Below are 18,390 nucleotides of genomic sequence, written 5' to 3' on the forward strand. Positions count from 1 at the left end.
TGTTTCCGTCTCGTACACAGAACTGTAGCTAAAGGTAACGTATTTCTTTTCGCAAAAGTAACGACTTATTAAGTAACTGTACTGTACTCTTTTGAAAACAATTAAGTGTACTAATTCTTCCTATTTTTCATTTTTTTCTCCTCATTTACTCATAGTTTCGCTGATTATTTGAAATTAATTTCATACGTCATTTACTGTCTCTAAAATTTTTCCGCTCTAGGCGCCCGCCTAATCTTGCCTAATGGTAGGAAAAGCCCTGCGAAGAAGGAAAGAGAATGGTTATCTAAAATCACCGAATCACCATCAGAGAGGTTGCTGAAGACATCAGCATATACTTTGGCTCATCCCAAACAATTTTTTCGTATATTTTGGGCAGGAAACGTGTCGCAGAAAAGTTCGTTCCGAAATTGTTAAATTTCCACCAAAAACGACGTCGCTTAGGAATTGCTGAAGGAAGTCGACAGCAATCCAGAACGTGTAAAGGAGGTTATAACAGGTGACGAAACACGGGTATACGGCACGACGTCGAAACCAAGGACAAATCGTTCCAATGGAAACTGCTTGAAGAGCCGAGACTGAAAAAAATTTGCCATGTTCGACCACATATAACGTTCTTCTCATTGTTTTCTTCGGTTCACAAGCGATAGTGCATCTTGAGTTCCTGCCTAATGGTCAATAAGGAATACTACGTGTTAGCTATGAGCCGTTTGCATGAAGCAATCCGATGAAAAGGCCAGAATTTTGGCAAAACCATTCTTGGAAAATGGATCACGATAATGCTCCCGCTTACACCTGAGCGCTTGTACGTGATTTTTTGGCAAAAAACAAACCGTCATGTCGCCTGTCACCCTTCTCCGGACAAGATTCTCTGCAACTTCTTTTTATTCCCGAGGCTGAAGAGAATCTGATCTGCAGTTGAGAAGCAAACAGAATCGCTGAAGTAGCTGAACACCGTAACTAAAACTGAGTTCCAGAAGACCTTCAAAGATTGGAAAAAGCGGTGGCACAATTGTATTTTATCCCCGGGGCATTACTTTGAAGGGGACAAAGCTGATGTTTAAAAATGGTTCAAATGGCTCTGAGCACTATGGGACTTAACGTCTGAGGTCATCAGTCCCTTAGAACTTAGAACTACTTAAACCTAACTAACCTAAGGACATCACACACATCCATGCCCGAGGCAGGATTCGAACCTGAGACCGTAGTAGTCGCGCGGTTCCAGACTGAAGCGCCTAGAATCGCTCGGCCACCGCGGCCGGCTGATGTTTACAATTAAATAAAGATTCTTAAACAAATTCCCGTTACTTTCTGATCACGCCTCGCATTGCTTCACTTCTTTAACTTACGCGATACACGCCTTCAACAACAATAATGGGTCCAAATTTTTGTTGTGTTAGTTGCAGTCACAGTCCACCGAGTGTATGCCGAAGCTCATAACACTCAAAAAGAAAATCAAATGCAATTTTATTTTCTTATTCATCGTGACAGCGGCACACGATATGGAACACAGATACACTTAACCAACAACAAACCTTCAAATAGTACTACAGATTGTTAAAAAATCGTAGATAAAAGCTGGTGACATCTAGATATCTGACCTAGTGTTAGTCGAATGTTCTCTGTTACATGATACTGAACACTTGCGATACTGAGCCTTGATCTCGCGTCTTGTAAAGCTAGAACAATAATTTCCTGAATGTCTTCCACGTGGTCGATTTCTGCGTATGGTCAGGATGGTATGAATCTTTTGTTCTAAGAAACCACATATTTTAATCTACAAGTACTTCAGCTATTTTAGCAGAATATTTTCTCCAGTTCAAGAGTGTGTTTGCTGAAATCAGAGGAGACAGTGGACTTTACCTTTCGTTTCGTCTTATTTTCTATCGGTTATTACCCATCAGATATAAAGGTGGTGTTTTGCGTCTCTCCGGTGGAGTGAGACGTAATCAGCTTGTAACGATGAGACATGTACCATTGGCAGCCACAACAAAGTTTAGACTGAACAGCCTATTTCAATCACCTTTTTCAAATTTGATCCATAATAAATTTTGAAGCAACTGACTTCGCCTGCGTGTACTAAGTGAAAATTTCACGTTATGATTGTTACACTGTATTGTCAGCCCAAGTAATGACAACGGCAAGAGGACGTAGGAGATGGAGACAACCTCCTTGCAGTAAGTATCTCAGTGGCAAGGAGAGGAAGTTGTCCTATGCTTATATTGAACATGGTTTTAATTTTATGTCAGAAACAGTAAGCAATAAACTCGCAGCGAGATTACAGGCCAATTTGCATAAACGAAATGACATCTGTCTCAAACAGAGCAAGTATAGGTTTTTATTTATTTCTTTAATTCCAGCCAATAATCACAAATTGCTTCGGCCCATAATGATGTTCTGATGTGACGATGGCTATTACGGACCAAAATTGGTAGTCTCACGATAATATGCTTGTAATCAATGTTTGGAATTAGACAGAAACTATCTAGGTCTTTATTTTAGACTATATCGCAGCTTGTGAAAGGAAATTGTTGGTTCGACAACACTACATACGCTCAATAAAGTCGTTTACCCAGCATTATTCGTCTACAATGCAGATAGCGGCGAAAAGAGCAGCAAGAGGACGACGATCCCTGAAAAAGTTGCAATGATTAAGATTTGGAAACGCACAGCAGTAACCACAGTTACAGAATACATCTTGCGAAAATATTTTATGTCTTTCTGTAGAACTGCATGACTGGGGAACACAGAGCTAGTGATACGGAACGAACTGACGCCTTTCGGACACGATGCTGGAGTGTATTCCTAAGGGATCCGCGGCTTAAGCATGGAGTAATGTCTCAGTAATGAAGGAACTACAAACCAGGGGATCCTTGACAAGCACTGTGGGTCAAGTAGAAGGGGAGATGGAGAGAACGTCGATGAGGTCACCTTAAAAGGAAGATAAATAGCTAGCGATTTATAAAAGGGTAAAAATAAAAACGGGCGGATCGATCAAGTGAAAAAGATTCTGAAGCAAGCGAGAATGCTACCACAGCGAGAATGAAAATCGGTGGGAACGACGCAATTTATTCAAGAGCGTGAGGTGAAATAGGGTCACGACACTCAGAAATGTCTGATGGTATAGGAAAGAATAGCGCTGTTAACGTCCGGCAGACGTAGTGGTACAATAGGTGCAGAAGGTTAACGATCCGGCAGCTAAGTCATTAGAGACAGAGTATTAATTCAGCCGGATACTTTCGCAGAAACGATATAGGAAAATCTAAATATGGAAGGCTGCTAAACATTTGACTTCAGTTTCTCTCAATCGTGGGTGCAGTGTGGTGCGCTGGGTACAGGAGGTGGAAAACGGGGGAAAGTGGAATGTGGAAACAGGATTCATATAAAAAAACTGCACTTGCGTAATATATTATTGGTGTTCAGTTTTAGAAGCAAACAGCTTCTCGATGACTCATAACGATACGCAATCGTCGTTAATTCCGAGATGAGAAAAGGGCCACGTTCCTCACGAAACATTACGGAACAAACTGTTGGTTGGTGGGTAAGGAGAGGGAGCTATCATTCTCTGCTGTCTGCATTCTTTACTGAGCTGAGCGGCGCTTCAGGTAACATACACTCTAAGGAGAGAAAAAAAAGTGCACTGCGAAGGAACTATGCGCATGGGAGGATGGGACGGAAATCCGCCGGTCGGTCCGAGCGGTTCTAGACGCTTCAGTCTGGAATTGGGCGGCCGCTACGGTCGCAGGTTTGAATCCTGCCTCGGGCATGGATGTGTATGATGTCCTTAGGTTAGTTATGTTTAAGCAGTTCTAAGTTCTAGAGGACTGATGACCTCAGATGTTACGTCCCATAGTGCTCAGAGCCATTTGATTTGAAAGGAAATCGGTACATGCGATGTGCATTTACTGACAAACGAATGATTACAATTTCAGAAAAAATGCATGCATTTACTCTAGAGTAAGAGCTTCTTAAATTCACCAAGTCAATAACGCGTTGATCCACCTCTAATCCTTATGTAAGCAGTCATGGGACTTTGATAGTCTTGTTGGATGTCATCTGGAGGGGTATCATGCCAAATTGGTGCTTTAGATCGTCAAAATCCAAAGGTGGTTGGAGGGTCCTGCCCATAATCCTCCATACATTCTCAATTGGGGAGAGATCTGACGACCTTGCTGGCCAAGGTAGGGTTTGGCAAATACAAAGGCGAACAGTAGAAACTCTTCCCGGGGTGAGCATTTTTTTCTGAAATTTACGCCCAGAATGGTTATTATGAAGGGCAACGAAACGGGGCATGGAATATCGTCGACGTACTGTTGTGCTGTAAGGATGCTGCGGGTGACAACCGAAGGGGTGCTGCTATGAAATGAAGTGGCACCCCAGACCATCACTCCTAGTTGTCGGGCCGTATGGAGGGCGCCAGTCACGATGGTATCCCATCAATGTCTGGGGCGCCCCCAGAGATGTCTTCACTGGCCATTGGGGTTCAGTTCGAAGCGGGCTCATCTCGAAGACAATTCTACTCCAGTCAGTGTGATTCTAGGTCGAAGGCGGGTCTGAAGATGCATCGGACAACTGTTTGATACCAACCTGAGAGTAGGCTGCCATACGGCTCGACAACCGGGAGTGACGGTCTGGGACGCCATTTCATTGCAGGACCCCTTTGGTTGCCATCGGCGGCTCCCTTACAGCACAGCTCTTCGTCGATGAAATTCTGCGCGCCATTTTGTTTCCCCTCATGGCGAGCCATCCTGTGGTAACATTTCAGCAAGATAATGCCCGCCCGAACACGGTTAGAGTTTCTACAGCTTGTATTCGTGCTTGTCAAATCCCATCTTTGCCAGCAAGGCCGCTGAATCTCTCTCCAACTGAGCACGTTTGGACGGTTATTGGTAGGGCCCTCTAATCAGCTCGGATTTTGATAACTTAACGCACCAATTGGACAGAATTTGGCGCGATATCCCTCAGAAGGGCGTCCAGCAACTTTACCACTGTATTCAAAGCCAAGCATCTGCTTGCATAAGGGACAGAGTTGGATCACTGTGTTACTGACTTGCTCAATTTGTGAAGCTCTTTCTCTTCAATAAATCACACAGTTTTTCTGAAATTGTAATCACTTGTTTGTCTGTGCATGTACATTACATATACCTATTTCCCTCCAATTTTCATAATTTCTTCGTGGCGTATCTTCTTTTGTCTTAGTGGATTTGGCCTTAATTTGAGAGTAATAGGTGTCAAATCACCGATCCGGTCTAGCTTTCACTAAAATCGTCTCCTGTGAATGTCTGTTCCTTGAACGAAGTCACGGCCGGTTCGCCTCCCTATTGTTACGGGTGCAACCCTCGAAATCTTGTGAAGATGTTGAACACTGATCTTCACTCTTCCATCACCCTTATTTAAGTTTATTGCTGCATCCCTTTCAAAGGCTGAATCTATGCTATCAGTCATCAACTGGAATGTTGGTTCGAGCGCCACAGAATTATACCAGTCATGTACTTGTTACAGCTGGCGCATTCTTCCCCCTTCCCCACCACTTGCCCATCACACACTGCATAACGTCGAAGGGGTACGAATCGTTTAATTCAGAACGCCAATCGTCCCATATGGATTCTTTGTTCACATACCGATGTGTTGCCAGAAGTGATAATTACGTCAAAGAGCACAAAAAAATCAAAGAATTCGAACCTCAAAGCCTCGAACTACTAATTTGAAATAGAGAATTATAACTCAGTTGGTCAATACTCAACTTACGTATGTAAGAAGATGTTGACTTTTCACATTGTCTCCAGACCACAGACATTGAAATGCCTGTATCTAATTGTCAAATGACAGATTTGTAGTATATAACGTGCCGAGCTATCACCTTTGATTTCTACGTAAATGTATTGTATTTATTTTATACAAGGACATTACCAACGCTTTTCGGTGCTATTGTGTGCCAGACTGCTACTAGCTTGTCGAACACGATTTCGAAAAATAATATTCACGTAGAGAAGTGAAAGGCAGTGGACTCCACGAAACGTTGTAATTTGGTAGCCTTTGACCACGCGGTTAAAGAAACTGGAGTCAGTCATGTCATGTCATGTCACCATTAAAGTGAAGTCTTCGAAGGTGTTCTTTAAGTTTTGGGAACAGATGAAAATTGGGTGGGACCAAGTTGAGACTGTATGGAGGATGATCGATGGCAGTGAACCAAGGCGTCGAATTGTTACGGATTTCCGAGCGTTCCTGTGTGGTCTAGCATTGTCATACTAACGGGGAGGGTCCGCACGTCTGGACGAACTCTTCGAATTCCGATTGCGGCCCGCCGTTTCTCGAGCATCAACGAAGATACGTTACACACCACCATGTTACACGTTACGATTCGGAACCCTCTAGTGGCAGTTGCCTGCACATACGTAGACATGAAGAATAAAGATGTAGACTTAAAAATTATGTCTCAATTAAAAAGCTTTAAGAATTTTTCACAAAAAAATCGGAGACAGTCCTTTTCGGCATGCCTTTGTAAATAGCGACAGGGCTGACTGAATGGTACGGGAGTGAACAAGGCTGCTTCATAATCTGATCGGACAGCTAAACTCACATCCTGCGAAATTCTACTTCGAATATGTCACCAACTGATATTCTCGGAAGACTACACAAGTGCTGTTCAGCGTTCTCTTTGGAACTTTGAGGACAAAATTAATACTAGTAACAGCTTGCATATATGCACATAAGGAGTTGTTTTCACGGCCCACTCCTGAATGGAAAGGAACATACCAACGATTTAAATTGCCCGGACATTGATCTCCGACCACCAGCAGCGACACATACGTCTATTCGCTGTGCTGATGGTTTCCTTCTGAATAAAGGCAGATATCCTGTGAGTTCGAATATCTGCACATGTTCGATCTTGCGTCAATCAATCAGGATCGAAATGCCACTCCATTAAGATACCATCAGCGGAACTGGACGCGTGCAGGTTGCTCTAGAAGCTTGAATTCATACATAAAATATTTAAGGATAAAGATGAACGCTGTTTTCAATATTGTTCCTGCTCGAAGGACTATTTTCCCTATTTGCACAGCTAATCGGTTTTGGCGTATTTTTCTGCAGGTTATTTCTCATTTAATGAATGATATCTGTTATTCTGACAAACTTCAGAAAGTCTTCTAATTGGCCTCCTTGCTGTTGATATTACGTTATATTACACTTGCCGGGCACATTTAATATTGCCGTCTCTTATATACAAAATTGAACAGTACTCTCTGCCAGGCAGTTTGCACTGACTTGCAGCGTGCAACTGTAGACTCTCAGTTCCAATCTGCGCTAGGTTTACTACGGTTTCACACTACCGATAGGTTCTCGTTCGTCGCCGGAGGACTAGCAAGAATAGGGTCAAGAACGCCCCACCGCTGCCAAGTTTAGATCCTGTGGCTGGCTGTTCCCGGAACTTACTGCGCTTCGCGTTAAGGACTCTTCCTGTGTGTTTCAGCAGCTTACTTGGCGTCTACCACTTCCCACAACAGGCACAAATCTCTATTTGTGTGGCGCTTCAAGGCAAAAATGTCTTCATTACATCTTAATTTCATTTCTGAGAATATCGTTAAATTAAAAGTACAAAGTATCGAAAATGCTTTCGAAGCAATGTATTCTTGCATTGTCTTGATTCACTTTTAGGACACACATTTTAATTACTTCCAGTCGTCAGAATGAGATTTTCACTCTGCAGCGGAGTGTGAGCTGATATGAAACTTCCTGGCAGATTAAAACTGTGTGCCCGACCGAGACTCGAACTCGGGACCTTTGCTTTTCGCGGGCAAGTGCTCTACCATCTCAGCTACCGAAGCACGACTCACGCCCGGTACTCACAGCTTTACTTCTGCCAGTACCTCGTTCGCAGGAGAGCTTCTGTAAAGTTTGGAAGGTAGGAGACGGATACTGGCAGAAGTAAAGCTGTGAGTACCGGGCGTGAGTCGTGCTTCGGTAGCTCAGTTGGTAGAGCACTTGCCCGCGAAAGGCAAAGGTCCCGAGTTCGAGTCTCGGTCGGGCACACAGTTTTAATCTGCCAGGAAGTTTCACTTCCTGTCGTAATCACCAGATACTTCGCGAGCCTGGGCAGCAAGCTGCATTCATGATAAATCCATAAACTTGTTCCTGCTCTTCCTCAACCACACTGTGGTCGCCCATTCAACTACACCATCACCAGTACAAGAATTTTCACCCAAGTAATACCTGTGGGCCGCGCGCGGCCGTTCCCGCCAGAGGCTTGAGTCCTCCCTCGGACATGGGTGTGTATGTCGTTCTTAGCATAAGTTAGTTTAAGTAGTGTGTAAGTCTAAGAACCGATGACCTCAGCAGTTTGGTCTCTTAGGAATTCACACACAGTGAATACCTGAGGAAGGAAGGGAATGTTACTTTGTTCGATATAGACTGTACGACGAATGTGTCAAAATTTGTCATTCGAAGAACTAAAACACTCGTAGTTCCTCTATGCTATGTCTACTGTGCTGCAAGCAAATTAGTGTAACGGTATTTTGTTTTGAAACGCGTTTTTTTTACAGGTTTACACAAGAAAATGATTAACAGCGTATCCTCGAGGCGAAAATTCCACGAGTAGCGATTCGCATATACCTTCACTTCTTTTATCACAGCGCTAATTACGAACTTCACGGAATCTGTAATTGATAATTATTTTTATATGGCAACATACTGGCCGTTTTTAGATTGTAGCTGACTACTTGTTTATATTCAGGAATTCACGGATGGTACAGTTTTTTTGGAAACCAAGGATTAATTTCGAAATAGAATTAAAGTTCAGGGAAGAGATATGAAAACGATGAAGTTTGCTAGCGACATTGTGATTCTGTCAAAGACAACAAAGGAGTCGGGTGATCAATTGAACGTGATGGAAAGTGTACGAATGTATGCATTGCGGCGATATACATTAATAAAATACTGTTAGGGTTCAAACCGCGCTAAGAGATCATCTCTGCCATTGTCAAGTGGCTGGCTGTCGTGCGGCCCAGTGACGTCACTGGTGCTCAGTCCCGCACCATAAACGGAATTGTTTTGGTGGCGTGACGGCCGCGCCCGCTTTAACTCACCAACAACACGCCCCAGGCCGTACTCAGCTCCAATCTACTGTCTTTACTGAGATTGTCCCGGTGTCGTCCGATATTTTGATGTGTTACTTCGTTTATTAGGCTATCCCAGAAGCCGTTGGTCAGTTTAATAATAGAAGTATCGTCGAATACAATTCGGTGTCCGTTTACCAGTGCATGTTCCGCTACAGCTGATTTTTTCGGACAGCGTGTGAGGAAACACCTTTCACCTTCTACGCTGCACTGTTCAATAGTCTGACCGACACAAAGCTGCCCACAGCCACACAGTATTTTGTACATTCCAGGTGTCTTGTGGCCTAGATAGTCTTTAGCAGGCTTCATTAATGGCCAAATCTTGTTTGGGGGTCTGAAGATTGTATCTATTTTATATCTCTTCAGGGGACAGCTAATCTTCCCTGTTATTGAGCCACGACACATGTTCTTCGTGTCTTCTTTGGAGGCCTTCTGCTTTCGTGGCTTGGATGAAACTGTCGGCGAAATTTTTCTGTTGCTGAGACGGTTTTCTTTGAGAACTTTACATAAGTGGCTCAGTCCTCTCGGCAGGGTTTTGGCCTCTGAGACGCTTTCAGCTCTATTTATCAAGATCCTCAAGAACAGACCGTTCCTGTGCTGGGTGTTGGCAGCTGGTGGCGTGCAGATACCGATCGGTGTGGATGTACTTGCGGCAAACGCTGTGACCAAAACACCCACTGAGTTTACGGCGGATGACGAGGTCCAGGAACAGCGACGAACCGACCTTCTCTACTTCCATCGTGAACTTTATGTGTTCGTGGATGTTGCTGATGTGTTCCAGCTTTTCACGTTCATGACGCCGTACGACAAAGGTGTCGTCGACGTAGCGGTAAAAACAACTAGGCTTTGCGTGAGCCTTTCCAAGGCGATATCCTCGAAATGCTCCGAAAAGAGGTTGGCTACAACTGGGGGTTATGAGCTCCACTACGCGACGCCATCCATTTGGTTGAAATATTCTCCACCACGCAAAAAATACGATGTCAGAGTATGTTTCAATAAATCCACGATGGTGTCGTCAAAGAGGCGGGAGAGAAAGTTTCATAGTGTGTGTGATGGGCACACACGTGAATAAGGAAATCACATCAAAACTAATGATGATAGGGCAGCTTGAACTTATCGCTATGTTGACGCTACCTTCGTCATATGACCTCGTGGACACGAAAAGCTGGAAGAGTTCCTGGGATGATACAACAACAACAACAACACCTAAGACCGCAAAGTTCACGGTGGAAGGAGAGAAGGACGGTTCGCGCCGTTCCTGGACGTCTTCGTCCGCCGTAAACTCAATGGGTGTCTTGGTCACGGCGTTTACCGCAAGCCCACCACACCGATCTGTATCTGTGCGCCACGAGCTACCACCACCCAGCACAGAAACAGTCTGTTCTGAGGACCTTGGCACGTGGATCTGAAAACGTCTCAGACGCCGGAAACCTGCCGAGGGAACTGAGCTACTTACGTAAAATTTTCGAAGAAAACCGCTTCAGCAACAAATTTCGCCATCAGTTTCATCTATGCCACAAAAGCAGAAGGCCCCCGAAGAAGACACGAACGAGATTGTGTTTTTACCGTTTTGTGGCTCAGTAACAGAAGACTAGCCGGCTCCTGAAGAGACATACAATCGACAATCTCAGGCCCCCCCGTAAAGATCCGGCGACTAATGAAACCTGCGGAAGACGATGTGGGGTCTCAGAACACCTGCAACACACGAAGTACCGTCTGGGTGTGGGCAGCTTTATGTCGGTCAGGTTATTGAAGAGCGCCGCACAGAACATGAAAGGTATTTCCGCCTTCGCATTCCCAAAAAATCAGCTGTAGCGGAACGTGCACTGGAAAAAGTACGCCGAATTGCATTCAAGGAGACTTCTATTATTAAACGGACCAACAGCTTCTGGGATGGCACAATAAACGAAATAACGGAGATCAAAATATCGGTCGACACCTTCAATAAAGACGGTGGATTGCAGCTGAGTACGGCTTGGGTCCTGTGGTTGCTGAGTTGATGCTGGCACGGCAGTTCTACGGAAGCATGGCAGCTACATTTACACGAGTCAACCACTTGACAATGGCAAAGGATATCTCTGCCGAAAGCTCGTGGGCAGTTAACCACTTGCCGCGGGTTGAAACCTGAGAATATTTTGGTAATGGAAAGTGTCTTGAAAAGAAGCTATAAAAGAACATTAACAAAAGTAAAACAAAGGTACTCTACAATTTTCTAGCGTTGCGACTTCTCCGTATCCAACAGTTTCATCCACGAAAGCCTAATGGAGCTTCCGATGTTATCTAGTAGTTCCTTTATATACACATGGTGAGTCACTAACTACTGCCGCATAGAATAATTCCGAAAGTATGATAGTAGCTGAAAAGTTTGTGGGACAAATGTTACATGGGACACTAGGGGACATAATATGACGTTGGTTTTTTGTTGATAGGTGAGGTCGCTTCAGAGATATGAAGATCAACTTTGTGTAGTTTATTTCTTTTTTTAAATGGAATGTTAGAGTTTGATACTTATTTTCTGACAGCGGTTATCGAGAAGAATCCAATGATGTGTAGCAGTAAGGTCTTTGAAGGTCAATGAAGGTCACAAAGGTGGCATGAACTTCCGTTTACAGAAGGTATTCCAAGTTATGAACATTGGTATAAATGCAATGCTGCAATCTTCTTGTCATGGATTGAGTGGTATTTATCACATCGTGACTTATCGAAGCACATGCATTGACAGTTTCCTCTCGTATATCGTGCAAAATGTAAATATTCGCCGAATGCGGCGAATCCATCTAATGTGCCATTGACATGTAAACATCATTCGACGGTTTCGCAACACAACACTGATAGGAACTGTAAGACTAATATTGTCGAATTAGGCGAATGTGACTGATGTATTCACTTGAAGAACAAGTCAATATGCTTCTCATTTACAGAGAATGCCAACGAAATTCAGTGAGAGCTAGAGACTTACACGCTGAAAGATATCTTCAACGTACTCACCCTACGCGTCGTACATTTAAATGTGTGTATGATAAATTCAGAACTACTGGATCTTTAACGCACTGGAAACATATCCGGTAAATGAAAATTATTAACGAGGAAACGGAAATTGGTACTGTTGCCATTGAGGTTCGAGTTCCTTGTGTTAGTTCGCGTTAAATTGCAAGGGAATCTGGCATGAGCCAGAGTAGCGTTATTCGTTTTCTGCATCACCATAAATATCATCCTTACCATATTAGTCTCTACCAAGAATTAAATGGTACGGATTGTGTGCGTCGCATTTAATTCTGCCGATGGGCTGAATTTCAGATTCAGAGGGATGACACATTTATTAATTTGATTGTATTTACTGACGAGTCTACATTCACGAACCATGGGAACGTTGATTTGCATAACATGCATTAGTAGGCAACTGAAAATCCATGTTGGCTGCGGCAAGTTGCCCACCAAAAACTGTGGTCGGTGAATGTATGGTGTGGTATTCTGGAGGACAGATTTATAGGCCCCTATTTCATCGAAAGAAATCTTAATGGTAGGAAGTACACCACATTCCTGCAAGAAACATTAGGTCTGTTATTGGAAGAAATACCTTTAGGAACAAGGAACAGAATGTGGTATCAATACGATGGGTGTGTCACATTTTTCGCTGATGGCTAGAAATGAGTTGCGGAGACAATTTCCAAGTCGCTGGATTGGATGCGGAAGAGATGTGTCGTGGTCGGGTCTTTCGCCAGACTTGACGCCTCTGTATTTTATCTTGTCGGTATTCGTAAAAGACGTTGTTTATAAAGACGTCCCAACTACACCTGAAGATATACAAGAGAGAATTGTCAGAGTATGTGCTTCGATAAGTAGTGATGTGATAAGAAATACCACTCGATTGCAGCACTGCACTGATACCAACGGTCATCACTTCGAACACCAGATCTTCGTTACAAATCATTGAATTCGTCTCGATAGCTACAATCAGAAAATAAGTACTAAACTATAGCATTCCATTAAAAAAAGTTGGCCTTCATATCTCTAAAGCGACCCCATCTAGCAACAAAAAACCAGCGTCATATTATGGCCCCCGTTGTCCCATACAACTTTTGTCTACAAACTTTTCAGCTCCTATCATACTTTCGGAATTATTCTTGGTGGCAATATTTATTGACTCACCCTGTACTGCAAAAAGTATCTGAGAAGTATCCTGTCTTAAACGTAGCCTGTAAGTACAAGAATGTGTTTCCATTTTCAAGACAGTTTTCATACTACTTTATTCGCCAAGAGTTAGCTCTTAAATTGGAAATCGATACATTTAAAAATGTAAATACTGATATAATATTTTTTGGGCTGGTGGAATCATGACTTCCATGATCCTGCTCGCCATCGGAATACGCCCGAAATTACTTTTACGTCTGAAGATTTCTCTCCGTTGGGAACGTCATGCTGTGTTCTGTTTGCTAGACACTCTTCATTCCTGTCACACAGCTGGTCTGACAATGAATACTCTCGTATTTTGTCCATTAATCGGCTGTGAGGACCTGTAACGTATGCCTTCCGGAAGTCAAGTGATCCACAAACCTAGGCACCTGTATCTACTGCTTTCCGGGCCTCGTGAACTAACAGAGCCGATGGGTTTCGCACGATCGTTTTTTTCTGAACTCCTGTTGAATTCTACTGAAGAGGTTTCATCTCCAGCATGTCATATTACGCGAGCATAAAACATGTTCTGAAATTCTATAATAAACAGACGTCAGAGATATAGGCTATAGTTTTGTTACGTATGTTCGACGGTCCTTCTTGAAAAAGGGAGTGATCTGTTTTGTTTTTTTTCATTACTGGGAACGCTTTGCTCTTTGAGAGACCTACAGTACATTGCTTCCATGAGAGTTCTTTCGCATGCTCTGTGTAGAATGGAATTGGTTTATGTCAGGTACAGTGCATTTACTCCGTTAAACGATGGGTTGTTTTTTTCTATCCAGACGTTCGGGAAGACTATAATTTTTATACCTTAGTGTAGGGTCTCCGTTTCTGTCTTCTCTTACTTGCTGTGGATCGCCGCTTCTACAAGGTGGTTATAATTAAAGTGCTGCTACTCACAGAGGTCCAGTATGTGCTGTAACTATCGTATGGCGGCGAAACTTGGTAGACAGTCTACTGCGTGCGTCATTGGGGAATCGATTTACGCTGGCAGAAAAAGACGCGCTCTGGCCGTCGTGGCGGAAGGAGCTCTTAGCCGGTGATGGCCGGTGCATCGGTAGCTATTGGGGCTTAAGCCTCGCTGACCGCTCTGCTCTACAGAGAGTCTTCTTCCGAAGCGCGACAGTAGCGCCCGGTGGATCGGCGGAGGGTTGAGCTTGCTCCCTTTCGTCGAGAAACCGCGTAGTTGCGGAAAGCAGAATTGTCGTGAAGAGTCCTAGACTCACAGCAACCCCGTAACGCTTGTTACAAACTCCCCAGCGAGGCTATCTCGTTCTTTGTAGGGTTAATCAGTGCCAGGGGCCCGTTCACGTCGGATCACCCCGCGTACTGTAGGCCGATTCTCTTCCTCCGCACCTCCTTTAGGTGCCGCGGCACTGCACTAACGGCGCACGCTAGGCCGTAGGGCACTCCCCCCACTTCCGTAGGGTCAAACAGCTAGGGCTTTTTCTTCTCAGAAAGAGCAAAATTGTCGTTCCCTTTTCTCGTCCCTCCCAGAACACCAAGATGGCAGATTCCGCCGGTGTTTCTCCCGCCATAACCCGCAGCAAAGCTGCAGCGAAAGAGGCGCTCGGGTCGACTGACCCCGTCGACGCCAGCGTCCCGCTTGCCGCCGTGGGGGAGGTATTGGCCGACAAGGATCGGCAGATCGCGCAGCAAGCGCAGGAACTGCTGGACCAACGTCGGCTGATAACCGACCTTTGCGGCGCAAACGACACGCCGAAACGCACCACATTACACATCACGCTTCACTCGCCTGCTACTGGTGACTCCTGCACGACCGTCCCGCTGTCGCTACTGACTCCAGTGGCGGAATCAGCGGCGGCGGACGAGGACACAGAACAACACTACACCGGGCCCTGGCAGGTGGAGGGCCCACCACACAAACGCAGAAACACAAGAGGTACAAGCGAGCAACCAAACTCGCTAGGCAGCCGAAAGGCGTTGCTGCCTACACCGAAACAAACACTTCCGGCTAGGAACACAAACACTCAAACCAACACGAACCGACCTGCGGTCAGTAATAACACAAGTACACAAACCGCAGCTACGCCCGCACAACAAGAGACTGGTTTTCCCCCAGTCGTAATACAGAACTATGGGGACCTTAGCGTCCTCAACACCACATTCGAAGCGAGGCACACACCTTGCACGCTCCACACTAAATACTCTGGGGATAGGGCCTCACTGTACGTGGCTACTAACACAGAGTACAAAGATCTCCTGTTCTTCCTCAAAGAACAGGGGATCGAGCATTACACGTACAGAACGGCTGAAGAGCGGACACAGCAGTACGTGGTGAAGGGAGTGGACCCCAGCACACCAAACAAAACAGTTCAAGCGGCGCTCAACTACCTTGGTTACGACTGCCGAAGTGCTAACCGGATGACGGGCTTCCGCACACAACCCGCCTACCACACTACCTGGTCGAGATGGCCGATACGGCTGCCTCCCGCGGCCTTCTGCAGATAAAAAGCCTTCTGCGGATGGACGTAAGGGTAGAGTTATATGAACCACCACTCGTCCCCCAACAATGCAACAACTGCCAGCGATTCGGTCATTCGGCCCTTCGCTGTCGCCTGGCACCCCGTTGCCGCGGATGCGCTGGCAAACACGCATCCAACGCTTGTACACAAGCACAACGAAACGCACGCCGTTGCGCCAACTGTGGTCAAGGCCATGCGGCCAACTACAGGGGCTGCGACGTATACAGAGAGGCGCAGAGGCGTAAAATACAAGCTAGAGGACTCAGCGCCATACCACGTCCAAGGCCCGCACCAAACCCTGTCAGGAACGGTGTAACGTTCGCCATGGCTACGAGCCCTGGAGGAGCGGTGCGGGCGGCGGAACCTCCGCGCCCATCACACGCACAAAACACAACCGCTGCGACAACAATACAACCGTCTCAGCCAACAAAAAACACAACCACATCGGTTCCAACACCAGCTCCCCAAAACAACACGACCCCACTCCCTGAGGCCACGGCATGCGAAACCACGCAGACCGCACAGGAAGACGCACCCACACATGGACCCCCAGAACCGAAAACCCAGAGAAGGCGTAGGCGACCTCAAGGGAACAGGAACGGGTACACAAGATCGCCACAACAAACCACTCGGCAACAACAGAACACGGAAACACGGAAACGCAGACACACAGTCAGCAAGCCAGCGACACCAGCACACACACTACTCCACCCGTCACCACACCTGTAACACCGGCACCACAGACTGCAGCACACAGCAGCAACACAAGCGCCAGCCCGCACACAACGCCAACACCCGCACCAGCGGCCGCTAACACAACAAACAAGCCACAGGCCGACACGCACAACACAAACACAACACAAGGGGGAATACGGGAAACACTATTGCCCCAGCATACGACCAAAGAGATCCTTCTCAGGATCCTCTCGGTCGTCACCACACTGATCTCACAGCTCTTGAATGCCCAACCCGGGCAGTACTTGGCTGCCATACAAACAGCTCTCACCACACTGTCCACATCCCTACATGGATAATACGCCACACCCGGCCCCCTTCGTAAACAACCAGACACTATCACAGATCCTGTTCTGGAATGCAGACGGGATCAACAACAAAAGGGCGGAACTTGCCGCGTTCATGGAGCGTAAGGGCATCCTTATCGCACTACTGAGCGAAACTAAACTCAAACCGCACAACCACCTAAACTTTACCGGCTACTGCGTCTATCGTACCGACCGACCGGACGGCTCTGGTTTCGGTGGAACGGCCATCATTATACACAAAGACATTGAACACACAAACATAGTGCTCCCTGAACTTGAAAAATTAGAGGCAACCGCCGTCAGGGTCAAGTTCAACGGAGCCTATACCACACTGGTGTCAGTATACAACAGTCCTAAGAACATAGTGACACGCGACATCAGCACTATACTCAACATATCACCGCGCGTAATAGCCGCTGGAGATCTTAACGCGAAACACCCAGACTGGAATTCACGTATACGAAACTCCAACGGCAAAAAACTATATGAACACGCGCTAGGACGAAACTACATTACACTAGCGCCGACCGAACCGACGCACATTCCCTACCGGAGGGGGCACAGGCCAGACGTATTAGACATGGCCCTCATCAAGGGCTTAACAACGACACTCAACGTTGCTGTTGAAAACGATCTGCCCTCAAATCACCAACCTGTTATGCTATACATTGAAGAAACACTGCAGCACATTGACCAACGCAGGATGCTCGACTACAAGCGCGCGAATTGGACATTGTTCAAGGAAACGCTCGACAGTCACATCCCACCTATCCACGCAATTAATGAGACAGCCCAAATAGATGATGCTGTTGAAACCCTCACTAACGCCGTCCAAGACGCAATAGCCGGCACCATACCAATCCGCACACCACAACATTACAGTGCTGCCCTGCCCCAGGAGATCCTGGGTCTTATCTCAATGAGGAACCGCCTCAGGAGGTATTGGCAGCGTACCAGGCGCCAGCACTTCAAACGGCACATTAACAGGCTCCAGGGAATAATCCGGGACAAAATACAAACATTTAAAACACAACAGTGGGACCAAAAACTCGCAGGGCTAGACACCACGCGAAAAAGCTGAACTGATGGCCCTCACACTTGCAGCGTCATTCACACCGAACATGGATCCGTCAGATCCAGCGTTCACACTTGCAACAGACCAGGAGGTCACTCGCATCCTGGCCCAACCAGCGCGCAACAACATCCGCCAGGCTAGCACAGCTGAAGTGAAATGGGCCATCATGCATACCATGCTTTCGAAGCAATGTATTCTTGCATTGTCTTGATTCACTTTTAGGACACACATTTTAATTACTTCCTGTTGTCAGAATGAGATTTTCACTCTGCAGCGGAGTGTGAGCTGATATGAAACTTCCTGGCAGATTAAAACTGTGTGCCCGACCGAGACTCGAACTCGGGACCTTTGCTTTTCGCGGGCAAGTGCTCTACCATCTCAGCTACCGAAGCACGACTCACGCCCGGTACTCACAGCTTTACTTCTGCCAGTACCTCGTTCGCAGGAGAGCTTCTGTAAAGTTTGGAAGGTAGGAGACGGATACTGGCAGAAGTAAAGCTGTG

At 45.9% G+C, this 18,390-nt stretch overlaps 1 protein-coding gene and 1 non-coding gene across 5 annotated transcripts in view; one reads left to right on the plus strand and one right to left on the minus strand.

Annotated features, from left to right (window-relative positions):
* LOC126365743 (uncharacterized) overlaps positions 1–18,390 on the minus strand; it is a 507,155-nt gene that overhangs the window by 462,444 nt on the left and 26,321 nt on the right. The window lies entirely within an intron of this gene.
* Trnas-cga (transfer RNA serine (anticodon CGA)) lies at positions 7,953–8,027 on the plus strand. The gene has a single exon. It is a non-coding gene; the product is annotated as a tRNA-Ser (tRNA).

Source organism: Schistocerca gregaria, chromosome 4 (genome assembly GCF_023897955.1).
Source record: "Schistocerca gregaria isolate iqSchGreg1 chromosome 4, iqSchGreg1.2, whole genome shotgun sequence".
NCBI classification, from domain to species: Eukaryota; Metazoa; Arthropoda; class Insecta; order Orthoptera; family Acrididae; genus Schistocerca; species Schistocerca gregaria.